At 46.2% G+C, this 15,518-nt stretch overlaps 1 long non-coding RNA gene across 1 annotated transcript; it reads right to left on the bottom strand.

Annotated features, from left to right (window-relative positions):
* Nucleotides 1-369: 369 nt before the first annotated feature.
* LOC142574020 (uncharacterized) lies at nucleotides 370-13,009 on the bottom strand. Its single transcript, XR_012826388.1, has 3 exons — nucleotides 12,884-13,009; nucleotides 5,121-5,208; nucleotides 370-693 (listed from the first exon to the last, which is right to left on the bottom strand). It is a non-coding gene; the product is annotated as an uncharacterized LOC142574020 (long non-coding RNA).
* Nucleotides 13,010-15,518: the final 2,509 nt, after the last annotated feature.

Below are 15,518 nucleotides of genomic sequence, written 5' to 3'. Positions count from 1 at the left end.
GAACAGTGGAGAGTAATCAACATAAAACGCCTATCGCTCGCTAATTTGCAATTATACAAAGGTAGCTTTACCTTTCGAGATGTGGCGCTTGCACACCTCTAGTCTTGTTTACTTCTTTACCGTGTCTAGCGTTCTGTCCGAGACTGACGTTTGACATTAGCACAGCGAAACCACTTCAAAGGGAACCACGTACGACTTTTCGATGGCCTATGGGCCAACTCGTGAACCTTTTTTCCGCCTCCGTTAGGCGCTTCAGGCTGCAGGTAGCAATTTTTGTTGCGTCGGTATCGTGCAACACCACGGTACACGGGGTCACTTTGCCCTTTCTTCGTATTCCTCGCAGCTCCACGCCGCTTTGTTTACCAGCTGGTTTGTAGGATCGACGATTTTCAAAGATTGCAACTGCTCAGTTGTCTTCCCTTGCTACGAAGCAGCTATAGTATTCATGCGTATGTCATACGCATTAGGAGGTTCCTTTTGCGATGACAAATAAATGGACTTGAAAAGCACGTACACCAATACAACAGACAGGCAAAGCATTTATTTTCCCGTAACGCACTGCGCTGTCTCTCTCGCTGGTGTAATATTACCGTGGTATCAATAAGGATCGTCGTAGGAGAGGCAGATGCCAGAACTATTGGTTCCTACAAACCCACAGAAACAGCCATCAGGACATCTTTCTTTCCGCGTGCACTGAAACCACAAAAGAACGGCGGGAAAGGTAAACTTGTGTTGGTTAAAGAGTGAGCCAAAACACAGAAAGAGAGTAAACATTCAATGAGGCACTCGGAAATCATCTTCACTTCAGTGGATGTTGCATGGTTGCACCGTTTCAGGTAGCAAATCGTGCTCTTCCTGCAACAGTCTGAGGTGTTCAGCATTTTTATATTGTTTTACCACAGACGCCGGAAGATAGCTCTTCCTATCCCCCACAGCAAGGAAACGCCCATATCCTAAAATTTTACGGGTTCTACTGACCACTGAAAAAATACATCCTACAGCAGCAAAACCTCTTAAGCGGCACTACACAGGCCACGTTTCAAGACAGGTTCTTGTGAAGATATCGCACACGCAAGGGAAAATCTTGGTAAGAATAAAAGACAAAGCCGCTTGTACACATCACACTATCTCTTGACACCGCACACTCATGAAAGGGAATAAGGTGTCAGTACGACTCAGGAGATCTCGAACAATAACATGGCCATAGAAACGAAAACGCGGGACGCGATCACAGTCACAAAGCTACGCCAAGTATTTCACTGCTACGCCTCATCACGACACAAGTCAGAGAGTCCCAGTGACTGCGCGAGCACAAATTCACCGGGAGAGTTGGGACGGCCAAGGCGACGGGGGAGCTACCGAGAAACGCGACTTTGGACGGCGCACTGCCCGTTGTCGACGTTGTCCTCAACGCCAAGCTTAGTTGTCGTGACCAGGACGCTTACACAGTGCCGAGCAGGACTAATACGGGGGACTTGGGATAGGGAATTACGAAGCGCCAAACGTGTGTTGGCGCTGTCACCTGAAAAGCTGCACGTAGGATGCATGAAAGCGCAGCCGCCGGTGTAGAGCTAGGGTAGCGTGCGGTATGCCCCTTATTTAAGACTTTCAAGCGAGCTCGCATGCTCGTTCTGTTACGTACACATGATACACGTATCGATTTCCATGGGCGAAATTTCACGACGGTGTCATTCGCGTTTGAATATCGAGGTTCACGTCTCGTCCGGGGAGAAGAGTAGAAATACCAGCACCGCGCCATTTCTTGACAGAACTTGTATTCGGTGCATAGTGTAGGATCCACTGTGTTTGCAGTTCACTCACCCCCTGTTATATGCGGTACACTTGCCAGACTGATTCCTCAAGACAGATGAGGTAATGTGAGGGCTGCAAATAGCAACTATTTCAGTAAATGCAACGTTTTTGCGTTTCCTACTTCTTGGCTTACAGTCGACATATCAGGTCGCTTCTTCTGTTCAGTGGGAATTAGCCTAAAATATTGCCAGGGACAACATCATCAATGGCATCATGCAGCTTAGAGGGTGACCAGAATGCAATGTAGCTATGGCTGGGGGCTGTTGTCAAAAGTTTCGCGGCTGTGTTTTCTCTATAAAGCATGACGTACTCCCCGGCCTTGAATAATTAGAGGCCTGTGCTGGGCAGTATCGAAGATACATGTATCTTAGATACTATCTTACATACTCTTTGGGTATCTTCTATCTGTGTCATGATACGTCTGGCAAGACGTGTATGAGTATCTGTATTTCCAATACATGACAGAATGCATCGATTATCTTAAGAATCAAGAAACTGCTATCGCAACATCACCGTGCGAAACTATAAACTTTGGCTGAACTCCACTTCTCAAGCTGATGCTGCTGCTACTAACCCACCTGAATGAATGAATAATTCGCTAACAAACGCTTTACGCCAGCAGATAAGTCGAATACGAGAAAGGTCATTGTAGCTTTATGTGCTCTCTGTATACGCGATGCGACAAAAGAAATGTCGCCTCCAGCGTTGTTGCTGCTGTACAACTTCTTCGTCATCTTCTCTTCTTCTTCGTCGTCGTCATCGTCAGGACGACTCTGTTCCGACTTTTCAATAAACGCGCGTATCAATATAAACAACTTGGGTATTCTGGTATGTGATGCCTTATTTTGCCGAGTAGACAACATCCGGCACTGGGTAAGTGCCCCGAAAAGGCAAATTGCTGTAGCTGCTCTATGACCAATTGTAGGGAAGTTGCGTCGCTGAGTATGTGCCACTGGATATGTGCCCATTCTAGGCCATGCACACTGAATGGAGATGCCACTGTGACAGAAGGGTTATGATGCAGTAAACAATCCGAAAATGCAATCAGAACGTTTTCAAAAGAGCAAAAATGCCATACGTAATATTTTTCGTCGGGACTGCTTTTAATACAGTGGCACACATTTCAGACCGACTCGAGATTCAAATTTGGCAAAGCTAGGCTCAATTCTCTTTTTATTTCTTTTTTTATAAACGTTTTAGCCTCTCTTATTTAGCGAATGGCTGCCCTCTGCCACACTGCAGGAAAGACGAGACTGGGGATTACCTTGCAAGTCATTGATTCCTATTTAATAACTGCATCCTTATGGGGTCCTTAGCCGCCCCTCGGGCTTCGGGGAAAAGCATAGTCCGCAGACAACATGTGCTGCTGTGAAAATTTCAAACAAATATTGCAGTCGTGCGCGGTGTGTGGAGCTCTCAAGCAGAGCGTGAAGTCGCTTTTTTTCATGAAACACTCTCTTTTCAAGCGAAGCCTTTTCCACACCAGCTTCGAAGCTGCCGGCGGCTTGCATATGTCAGAATATGGAAGATTCCCATTAACGGCAGATATTGGCCGATAAGTACCATCAATCGGGGGGGATTGTAAATCCCAGATACAGCGCGAAAAATACACATACACATAAAGAAGACAAGACAGACGTGGACGAGCGCTACTAGCAACTGTTTATTCCAATCGACTCACCCTCTGATTTTATAAAGTGAGCCGCGCACAAATGTCACGCCCCTTTTGCAATGCTAAGGTAGTAAAAAACAAAACTTAAAAGGCGAATAATACTGCTGCCTGCTTTAGATAGGAGAACTTAAGAAGTACAGTGTGGCTCTTTGCGAAAGAATGGATGCTTCGCCTACGCAGATAGGCGGATTCCTGTGGATATGGAGTTCTTCTGAAGAAACTCGAGTCGTGTGGCTTGAAGACTTGCTTAAGATAGTGGTCTCAGGAAAAGAGCGCCTCTCAAGCACGCGATGATATGCGCAGCCAATTATGCATATTTGTCTTCTTTTTCTTAACATTTAGCGCATGCTCCCTGAGCTGGTCTTTGATTCACCGTTTGGTTCGGCCAATGTACACATTTACACACTTCAAGGGAACTGAATATACCCCTCCTGTCGCGTACACTATGCGGCGGTATTCATGTCTGGTTTTGCAACCTCACTTGCTGTCAACGCAAATCCGAGGGCAGAGCCCGGACAGCTTACACCAAATCACCACTGCTTACCACCTCCGGACAAACGGCCTTACCGAATGCTCGAACAGAACACTCTCCGCCATGCCTTCTTATGTGCGTTTCCCCCTAGCATTTAGACCGGGAGGTCGTTCTGCTGTATGTCGATTTTGCTACTAACTCATGCCTCCATGACACCCTCGTGCCATCCTTTTTCCGCTCTTGGCACTGTACTACCCTACTCACCACAGTCGCCCAGTGCTTATGCTTGCGCTGAAATTTCTCTGGCTGCCCAGGCCGTCAGACTGCACGTGACACCCCCGCAGCCTATCAGGCTCAACAAATCCTTCTATGACAAACGCCACAGGGATATCGAATTTTCACTGGTTCCCTAGCGCTCCGGTGGCAATCACCTCGTCGTGCTGGCCTATCAGACAAATTCTGGTGCAACACGTGTCGCAATGGCTCTCGACGTTAATTTTTTTAACATTGAAAAAGTATAGCCCCACATCCTATTGCCACTGCCAAAATCCGTCAGATATGAGACCTGTATGTAGCTCGGCTCCTCATTAAGACGCACATTGCAATTTGCAAATTTTGCCCAGTGAGTTCATGAGGCATCTTGAAATGTATTAATTTCGAACGAATTCTTAATGTGGCACAAGTTTATAGGTAACAAGCCTCCTAGTTCACGACGATATATTTTGGCAGTCCAGTTGGATTAGTAACACAATGCCTAAAACGATGTTAAGTACGTGGAACAAAACTGTATTTATCCCACCATTTTGACAGTGCGTATCTCAAAAGCGAAGCCATCATTAGAATTTGTTCTAACTGGATATAACTTCCTAACTCAACGGCTAAAATTCGAGAACTTAAATGTACCTTAAAGTAGTAATCGGTGATCTTTTTTTGTTGATGAGTCACCTATTCATTTCGATTTCATGCGGCAGAATTTTCCACCTCTTTGAGCAGTCCATTTTAAGGATTAGGACTGTGCTATCCTCCACATAAAATCTTTCTAAATTTTGCATATTCTAAAGGAAAAAGGTGCGATATAATGTGTCGACAGCAATGGCAATGTTCCAGTGCGTTCGCAAGTTTACATGTTTCAGGTTTTGGCCTTCATTCCGAAGATTCACTTACCACTTGCCCGCATTTATATGGAGGCGCTGTGGTCTCGCTTCCATCAATAATGGTGGGAAAATCGGTTGGTTTGCCAAAGCATATAAACCTAGGAGTGTAAAAAGAACCGTTATGATATCGTAGAAATATTTACTGAAGCCTGCACTGTATTTTGCGATCACAGTTTTAATCATCTAGGCATTTAACAAAGTCACGCTACACATTGTATTATCCGCTAGGTCATGGAGAGACAGACTTTGGCGAAAGCTGAGAAATTACTATTGCAACGAATCGATCTAGTCCTTACCTGTCGTGGCTGCTTAGTGGCTATGGTGTTGGGCTGCTAAGCACAAGATCGGGGGATGGAATCCGGGCTACGGCAGCCACATTTCGATGGGGGCGAAAACACCCGTGTACTTAGATTTAGGTCCACGTTAAAGAACCCCAGGTGGTCCAAATTTCCGGAGTACCCCCCCCCTACGCGCGCCTCATAATCAGATCATGGTTTTTTCACGTAAAACCCCGTAATTTGTTTTTTTTCTCGATCTCGTCGTTGTCATCGAATGCAAAGTCTACACAGGGGGTTCCCGTAATTTGAACGAAGGGTTTACAAAAAAGTGGTAGACCGCAACTGAATGAAACCAACGGCATAAGTTTGCTGTCATAGAGCGCTCCTTAGAGTATTTTTATAATTGCCTCTTAATGAGTTGATTAACTAAGATCAATTACGACAATTTTTTTTAATATTCACTTGCAGGTTGAGTGCGTCCCGTTAGGTTGTAGAGGGTATTCAGGAACCACCGATCAAATTTTTTATGGCAACGTACATGCTGCGCGGTGTGTTTTTTTCTGCGTTTAGAGAAAGCCCGCTAAATATGAAATAAAACCACGTGACTGCCCTCATGCGCTATTATATTGCAGAGCTCTCAACCTTGTTTCGTTGAGAGCGCTTCCCAAAGGTACATATCTAGACACCCAAGCTGGCGTCAAAGAGGTGCATTGAAGAGGGGCAGGCGCCTACTCGCGCACATCCAGTTACCCTAGTGAACATCACAGAGGTTCGTGGAGACCAGTACATACACAGTCCTCCAAGTAGGCGTCAAAGAGTTTCCTTAAACAAAGCTACCTACACAGTCTCGCATCTGCAGTCACCATGTCGATCGGCGTGAAAAAGTTTGTTAAAGTGCGGCCCCCATCTATACAAATTGCCACATAAAAAGACACCTAGGTTGGTCCGACTGTTGTATTCGAGCTCTGTTCTCACAGCACAATAGCTGGATGCATTACTCATTTGACCATAGACTACTCAGTAACCAAAGCTTGGGAGGAAAACGGTTAGGTACTGTAGGAACAACACGCCAGGATGACACGTCTGCCGAAATACCGAATTCTAACTGCCAGCCATGTCGTGCTCATGCGCACGCCACCGACTGCGCATCTTTATTCTCTTTTTTCTCTCATGCTTGCACGTTTTTCCAGCCTCCATTAGGTTTCGGAAGAGGGCACTACAGGGCCAGCCGCCAAGACGAGACATCGCAACGGACATCGCAGACCGGCGACGCCACGTCTACTCTAGATGGGTGGTTACATCGATGTCCGCAGGCCAGGTGGGATTAGGCGTCTCGAGTCAGGACTTCCTGACGACTTGGCTCATCGTTGACGGACGCGAAACGGCCCGTCGTGGACAGGCGACGCAGCTGCCTTGAGGGGATCACGCGAGAAAATACGTGGGTGGAAGACGTGAGGTCAGGATGAAGAAAAACCTTGCGGTCTGCTATGCGAGGGGATACAGGGCGCAAAACCTTCGCGAAGTCCTACAGGCATCGCATGCAGTGATGTGGCTGGGGTGAGGCGTTCTTGAAGGAAAAGAAGTACCGAGGGAGTCGCAGGGAAGCTCGGAAAACGAGGTTGGCCACCGAACAACATAGTTTCTTGCGATAGGCCGCGGGTATACCAAGCAGTACCAGGGGCAAATGGCCAATCCAGTGTTCGCAGTTGAAACATCTTATAACGGCTTGCATTATTCAGCTGGGAAGGTAACCGCTCGACCATGCCGTAGGCACATAAGGCGCAAACCGTGGTTCGGCAGTGAATTGTGCTGGGAACTTCACCTAAGGACGTAAACAGTGCCGATTCAAGCTGTCGCCCCACACTTGTGACCGACGCGGGACAGCCTAAGCACAAGGCCCATTAGGACACGAAGGCTTGGGCAACAGATTCGGCAGTGGCGTCCGGTATGGGCACGCCCTCATGCTAACGCGTTAAGTTATCCGCGATCCTTAGCCGATAGCTGCAAGCGCGTTACGAATAAATTGGTTCTACCACGTCGATGTGCACATGGTCGACACATCGGTCCGGCGGCACGGAAGGCTCACTCGGAGACTTGGCCTGACGTATAACTTGAGCGTATTGGCAATGCATGCAAGTGCGAGCCCAGTTACAGACGTCGGTGTTCATGCGAGGCCGGACGTAGCGCTCCGCTACGAGGCACTGCGTAGCTAGGATCATCAGCGTCATCATTAGCCTATTTTTATGTCCACTGCAGATTCAGATCTCACTCAGAAATCTCCAGTTACGCCTCTCTTGCATTAGCTGTCTCCAACTTGCGCCGGCAAATGTCCTAGTTTCATCATCCAAGCTAATTTTCTGTCGTCCTCGACTGCGCTTCCCCTCTCTTGGCACCCTTTCTGCGACTCTAATGGCCAACCGGTTATCTGAGCGGCGCATTACATGACCTGCCCAAGCTCCTTTTATATTATGCTAATGTTCTTCTTGAAGGGGCAGCGCAAGATAATGAAGACAGAAAGCATGAACACACGGAACAGCGCTGAACTCACAACTAACTTTATTCGAAGGCATACACAAACTTATATACTACAACCCACAGCCACGTGCTGTCCCATCGATGACGTCATTATCAGTCCGCATGCAAAAATGCAAAATCCTGTAATCTAATGCTGCACTATGAAGCGACTTAAAAATTAAAATTCACTGCCATACAAATTTAACGATGGCCTACTTACACAACGCGATTCTTTTTTCCTGATATAGTAGGCCTCAGTAACCTCCCTCGTAGTCGGATTTGTATGCGTGGAAAGTATTTTGGCGTCTTCATAGATTGGAGAGCACCCACGCTGAGAGCATGCTTATGTTCACTGTAATATCCATACTCCCACTTCCTATCTGACCCACACCACCCTCTTCTTGTCTATTAGTGTTACGCCTAGCGTTTTTCTTTGCATCCCTCATTGCGTGGTCTTCAACGTGTTCTCAAGCTTTTTTGTTAATCTCCAAACTTCTGCCCCATATGCTACACCAGTCGAAGGTAGTGATTGTAAACTTTTCAATGACAGAGGCAAGCTCTCAGCCAGGTTTGCGTAATGCTTGCCTTGTGCATTCCAACCCATTTTCATTCTGCTGTAAATTTCCTTCTAGTTATCAGGGTCCCATGGGAGTAACCGACCTATATAAAGGTCCTCCTGCGCGCACTCTAGAGGCTGACGCGCGATAATGAATTCTTGTTCTATTGCCAGGCTATTGAACAACACCTGTCTTCTGCATATTACTCTTCAACCCTACTCTCACAAGTTCTCGACTGAGATCCTCACTCATTTGCTCCTACTCATTCCCAGTGCTGCTGAACAGAATAATGTCAACAGCTCGGTTACCATGTTGGCAAATGCCGTGCAAAGGGTGAAACAAAGCACGGCTATAGGTCACGGATGCGAAATCCAGAGTAAGGTTTGATGACGTTTTCCACAAAAGTGGTTTTGATCCGTGCGGATTAGGTAACCGCTGTAATCGTTGAGAACAAGAGCTATAACGTAGTGCTTGTTACTCGGCATCCTCAAGCTGCGCCATCACTAAGCTCTCCCATTCGACCGTTTGCGCAGGGGAGCGAATGACAGCTATCCGGGAGAGTGCGTCAGCGGCCTCATACTCCGCACCCTTAAATTACCGTATTTCGTTAGTAAATTCGGACACGTAGACCGATTGACGAAGCTCGCGCGCGGTATACTTCGACGAGTTGGTTCGAAACACGTGGAGAAGATGCTCGTAGTGGGTGAGAAAATGTAATTAAATTTTGATATTCCCAGAAGCGTCCAAAGTGTTGGGCAGTGGCGTAGACGGCGAGAATCTCGTAGCCGAAAACGTTGTAGCATATGTCAGCAGCTTCAACCTTTCGGGAGAAAAATGCCAGAAGGTGCCACTCGAAATTAACGAATTTCAATGAAGGTAGAATGCCAATGGCCACGCTAAAGTTTCCACTATGATCCGAGTGGAAATATCAGATCTGGTATGAGTGAGAAGCGCCGCGCCTGTGACGGCTTCTTTTGCGGCCGTAAAGCTGGCCGTGGTTGCGACGACCTTTAGCGGGACTTCCGACTTCACCTTCGCTTGCTATACGAAGAAGGTCTGTGAGTGGTTCCAGGAGCACCGCCCAGTGTTGGCACAAAAAAAAAAGTCGCAGTTCCGCTGGAAAGGCGAAGGGCCGATTACGATAGCAAATTAATAGTTAGCTGTAAGAAGTAAGGACAGTGGCTTTATCGGCTGTATAAATTTGTAAACATTTGCTTGCTAACTAAATTAACAATGATGGAATGCGCAAGCGGGGCTGAAAGAGGGTGTAGAAAGAAACAGACACAAGTAAACAGGGCTGTCTTTATGTGTCTGCTTCTTTCTACGTCGTTGTTGAGTCGCGCTTACACATTCTATCATGGATTCAAACCAACAAGCCCATCAACGTGTTTTAACGAAAGTAACCAGTACGGTGCCATGTGCGCACAGGTAAACATGAACACACATCGCGCGATGGCTGCGGAAACTGTCTGTGAATACGCTGGAGTTAGGAATCACGGCAGCAGCCACGAGCCAATAGCGACATCCATGTGTAAGTCTTTTCAACGCGTACGGAACGTCTAAATGACAGCGAATACGGCGCTACCTGCACTACGCGCACTCTGCAAACATCACAGATCGCTTTGAATGTGAGGTCGCGCGGGCGCGCACTTTAGCCACGTCGCAGACCGCTTTCAAGACGCACCAGTGCCGGCAACGCGTCCCTACGGCATCCGCCAAAGGCGTCTACTACGGTGTCCGCGATTCGCATGGCCAACACCGTAGTAGACGCCGTGGTTGTGTCCGCTCTGTACTGACCGGGGGGTGGGGGGGGGAGGGAGGACACCGAGGCACCGTACCAGTGATCCGGGCCGCGTTCCTCACTCGCGCACGCTAAATTGAACCACGTTCGCCGGTTCCCCTTCAAAGGCTTTCACTCATACGGAACCTCACGGCGACCGCAAAGCCGACGTCGATGACAGAACTCCGCCTGCAGTGTCCAAATAATTGCTATCGCGATGAAAAATTGGACCGGCCTTCCATTACTGCCAAAAGGGGTGCAAGCGAAGCTCGGGATCCGCAGCTATTTGTTGTCGTAATGCCTCGGCTTCGCGCTTCCTCACGTCGAGGTCAGCACGTCGACGGCGAGCTCTTTCTCGAGCGAGTTCCCAGCGGCATTCATGAAACGCCTCCAGTTTTTTCGGCCGAACGCACGACGCGCGTACCGCTCCCACTGCCGTTCCTTTAACGCAGCCTGCTCTTCGGCAGAGCTGCAGATATGGCGTAGATATAGAGCATCTATATATATAGAGATATATATATAGAAATCCCGGTGCGGCGCAATTTTCTACCGGATAAAAAAATCCGCGTATTGATAAAATTGCATAAGCATGCCTGCAGTGCGGCCTATCCCGGTGACCAGAATCGGTAACGCACTCCCTCACGAGAGCAGGATTGGCCCCCGCTAAGCCACAACCTCCTATATGAATACAACAGTCAAACCCGGGCCCTCAGTTCCCAGTAGCTGCGAAGCAACTGACCACGGCGGCGGTCAGACCTGTGACGCAGCAGAGGGTGCTAAGAATCTCTGGATCCGAACAGGCCGCAATTGGAATCTGAACCTGGCACCGTCTAACGTTAGGCGGTGCTATTGGAGGAATTAGCGGGCAACCAATGGGATGTCATCATCATCATAATCGCCAGCCTGGTTACGTCCCGTGCAGGGCAAAGGCCTCTCCCATACTTCTCCAACTACCCCGGTCATGTACTAATTGTGGCCATGTTTTCTCTGCAAACTTCTTAATCTTATCCGCCCACCTAACTTTCTGCCGCCCCCTGCTACGCTTCCCTTCCCTTGGAATCCAGTCCGTAACCCTTAATGACCATCGGTTATCTGCCCTCCACATTATATGCCCTGCCCATGCCCATTTCTTTTTCTCGGTTTCAACTAAGATGTCATTAACTTGCGTTTGTTCTCTCACCCAATCTGCTCTTTTCTTGTCCCTTAATGTTACACCTATCATTCTACTTTCCATAGCTCGTTCTCGGATAGCTCGGATATTCCTTCCATAGCTCGGATATGATAGGGCTCAGTTAAGTTAGGAGGACAAAAGAAGCATATACACTGCTCAAAAGCGGGCACGTCCTGTGCTACCGGGGCTTAGCGGAGAGGCGACAACTAGGAGTCGGATTCCTGATTAATAAGGATATATAACTAGAAACATACAGGAATTCTATATCATTAACGAAAGGGTGTCAGGTCTTGTCGTGAAACTAATAAGAGGTACAAATTGAAGGTCATGCAGGTCTACGCGCCTACATCCAGTCATGATGACCAGCAAGTCCAAAGCTTCTATGAAGACGTGGAATCGGCGATGGGTAAAGTCAAAACAAAATACACTATACTGATGAGCGACTTCAATGCCAGGGTAGGCAAGAAGCACGCTGGAAACAAGTCAGTGGGGGAATATGCCATAGGTTATTGGAATAGCAGGGTTAACTATTAGTAGAATTTACAGAAGGGAATAATTTGCGGATAATGAATACCTTCTTCCGCAAGCGGGATAGCCGAAAATGGACGTGGAGGAGCCCGAATGGGTAGGCTAGAAATGAAATTGACTTCCTACTCTGCGCTAACCTTGGCATCATACAAGATGTGGACGTGCTGGGCAAGGTGCGCTGCAGTGACCATAGGATGGTACGAGCTCGAGTTAGCCAAGCTTGAGGAGGGAACGGAAGAAACTAGTACATAAGAAGCCGATCAATGAGTTAGCAGTAAGAGGGAAAGTAGAGGAATTCCGGATCAAGCTACAGAACAGGTATTCGGCTTTAACTCAGGAAGAGGACCTTAGTGTTGAGGATATGAACGACAATCTTATGAGCATAATTAAGTAGAGTGCAATAGAAGTCGGTGGTAACTTCGTTAGACAGCATGCCGGGGAGCTATCGCAGGATACGAAAGATCTGATTAAGAAACACCATTGTATGAAAGCCTCTAATTCTACAGCTGGAATAGAACTGGCAGAACTTTCCAAGTTAATCAACAAGCGTAAGGTAGCTGACATAAGGAAGTATAATATGGATAGAATTGAGCATGCTCTCAGGAATGGAGGCAACATAAAAGCAGTAAATAAGAAACTAGGAATAAGCAAGAATCAGATTCATGCGTTAAGAAACAAAGCCGGCAATATCATTAGTAATATGGATAAGATAGTTCAATAGGTAAGGGAATACATCTACTTAGGGTAGGTAGTGACTGCGGATCCGGATAACGAGACTGAAATAATCAGAATAAGAACGGGCTTTAGGTTGCCTGCACATTTTCCTTTGAAACTCGAAGCACGAAACAGGCCATATTTGCTTTGGGCATCGCATATAAATTCCTTGTCTTGCAAGTAAACAGTCTTGGGTCCTCGAACGTATGACGAGTGTTGGCGACTACTTACATTCCCTGTAGAGTGATCGTACCTATCAGAACATATCGGGCGCTGTATAACGCAGACATCTAACACAACTACTTTTTCAGTGTAGTCTCCTTTTCGACGCAAGCTAAGAAAGTCGGTGAAGTTATATAGCAGGGAACGAGCAAAGGCTCCATCAAATATGAAAACTGTATTCATCTGCAGCGCTGCAGGTGGTCTCCAGCACTTGATGGTTCACGAAGCATACGCGTGCAAGCGCTCACAATTTTGCGTAAAAATGTATTTCATCATTCTTTCAGTTCCTAGTCATTATGCTTACAGGCTGATATTAACGTCACTCGACGTTTGGCGTCCAAGTACTGGTTTCGCAAACAATGACATAGAGGAAACACCACTTTATTTACAAGCCACCTGCACCCAGCTAGCACAAAAGCGATAGAATTCTGTTTCCATACCGATCCGCCATTACGGAATGAAGCTCTGAAAGACGCGCTATAAAATCCATGCAGTCCGTTTAGGATGTGATAAACATCAGCATAGCTTTGCTAATGTCCGGAGGATATGACTATTTCACGAAGTTCTAGAATCCTGGTTAAAGTAGGCTAGAAAAAAATCCTCTCTTGAAAGGGGGATTTCGTAAGACTATTACAAGCTTTTAATTATGCGGATAGAATCCCACTACAATGGATTTTGATGGCCGTTTCCTTTCTTGTTTGTTTCCCTCCCCCTCTCTTCTTTCCTTCCTTACGCTCTTCCCTGCGGCGTTTCGCCAGCCGACGGCCTGAGGGTTAGCACACTACACGACACGCATAAAACAACAAGATTTTTTTTATTATATAAATAACGACCACTGCAAAATAAGGGTATTGATATGGGTTTGTTGGTGGAGTTTGTATGTGTAGTTCACAGCCTGCTAAAGTTAATCATAGATGCGCGGGATCTGTTGGGTGTTGCATGCTAGCTGAACCTACAGAAAGCCAGACAATCACCATAAACCGCTGTATTTCATAACACACTTGGAAACCATCTTTGCAATCTAGTAAACAGTGTCAAAGGAAAGTACTCACCAGTTAATTAAAATGCAAAAATAGTTTACAATTCACTAAGTAGTACAAAACACTTCAGCAAATAAATTAAAACGTGCAAATAAAAATTACATAAAGTAAGACTATGCACATGTTGCTTGTACGAATAAGTTGACATTTTAACACAAGAATATTATTGCACAGAGCAGTTCGAAATCGGGTACTAATATAAGCAAGAAATGACCAATAAAATAAACGTGGGCAAAAAGCAGTCACCTACAAGTAATATAATTAAACGGCACCCATAAGCAATTAACACACCAAAACAAAACTTATTACGGCACTACCCGTCTCGTACAAAGGACATCACAACTTGCCTTCACTCCGGCACGAAAACACAAGTGAAAGTTTACACAACATTTCAAGGTTAATTACAAGGAAATAACTCGGAAGGAAATCGGACACAGCTACAGACAAGACGAAGTGAAGACGACAGGCAGACCGCGTGTCTTCCGTAGCACTGCTCCATTCCCTTGTAAACATGCAACAACTAGCCCAGTTCAGCACAATGTTTAACCAATAGCTACAACAATTAAAGTAAAGCTTATTTACAACTAAAATCCGAACACAAATCTGTTCTACCACAAAAAGGCTTGATACAATGATTCAAACTTCCATAACAGTATAAACAAGCAAGAGGAGGTTAACAGATTTCATTGTTTCTAGGTACAACCTCATCAAAAACAAAAAAGCAAAGGCGCTCATTCCTTAAGTAGTCCCGATAGGTGTCCAGTCTCACAAATGGTCACCACCTTTCACTGCATTCAACATGCGACAGCTTTCTCAGGTTAATGGTGCTCATCAGTGAAGTTTTGATGTGGAAGCGTACTTTACTAAAAAATAGCACACGATGTTAGTTTTCTCAGTTACTTGAAGCACGTTATGCAGAAGTTGAGGCTCTGTCCACTTGAGTGCCTTGCATTCTAGTCTTCCATGAATGCAGATGTCCACTTGAACATAAAACAAAAAATACCCCCTCCCCGCACACACGCAAGCAGATATTGGTTCACTATGGTGGTAGTGCGAAGAACATGCAAAGCGAATCAGGCTTAATTTCTTTAGCAGGCTTGAATTCTTCAGATGGTCTCGAAGCTCTTTCTCTCCGCGATACCGAATAGATCTCGTCCTCCCTCAATTTCAAATTTCACCTTAGCTTTTTGGTGCACTGAAAGCACTAAAAATGATTGGCTGGGGCTTAGGTAAGGTTAAGCCTGGATATCTCGAAGCGCAAAGATTCGGTGATGCTTATTGTTTAGCTTATGGTTAAGCTTTATGATTTAGCCTATAGTTATGCTTACGGTTTAGCTTATGGTTCTGCTTTATGATTTAGCCTAAGGATATGCTTACGGTTTAACTTACGGATATGCTTATGGCTTAAGTTATGGATATGCTTACGGTTTAGCTTATGGTTATGCTTTATGATTTAGCCTATGGTTGTGCTTACGGTTTCACTTATGGATGTGCTTTGGTTAGCTTACGGTTATACTATGCGTGTGTCTTGTGTAGTTATGCAAATTGTTAGTCAATGATATATACCATAAGTTATGCAGGATTATTAAACTTCGTTATTCTTC

This window comes from Dermacentor variabilis, chromosome 3, assembly GCF_050947875.1.
Source record: "Dermacentor variabilis isolate Ectoservices chromosome 3, ASM5094787v1, whole genome shotgun sequence".
Classification (NCBI taxonomy): Eukaryota; Metazoa; Arthropoda; class Arachnida; order Ixodida; family Ixodidae; genus Dermacentor; species Dermacentor variabilis.
This window is presented reverse-complemented; position numbering and strand designations above follow the sequence as displayed.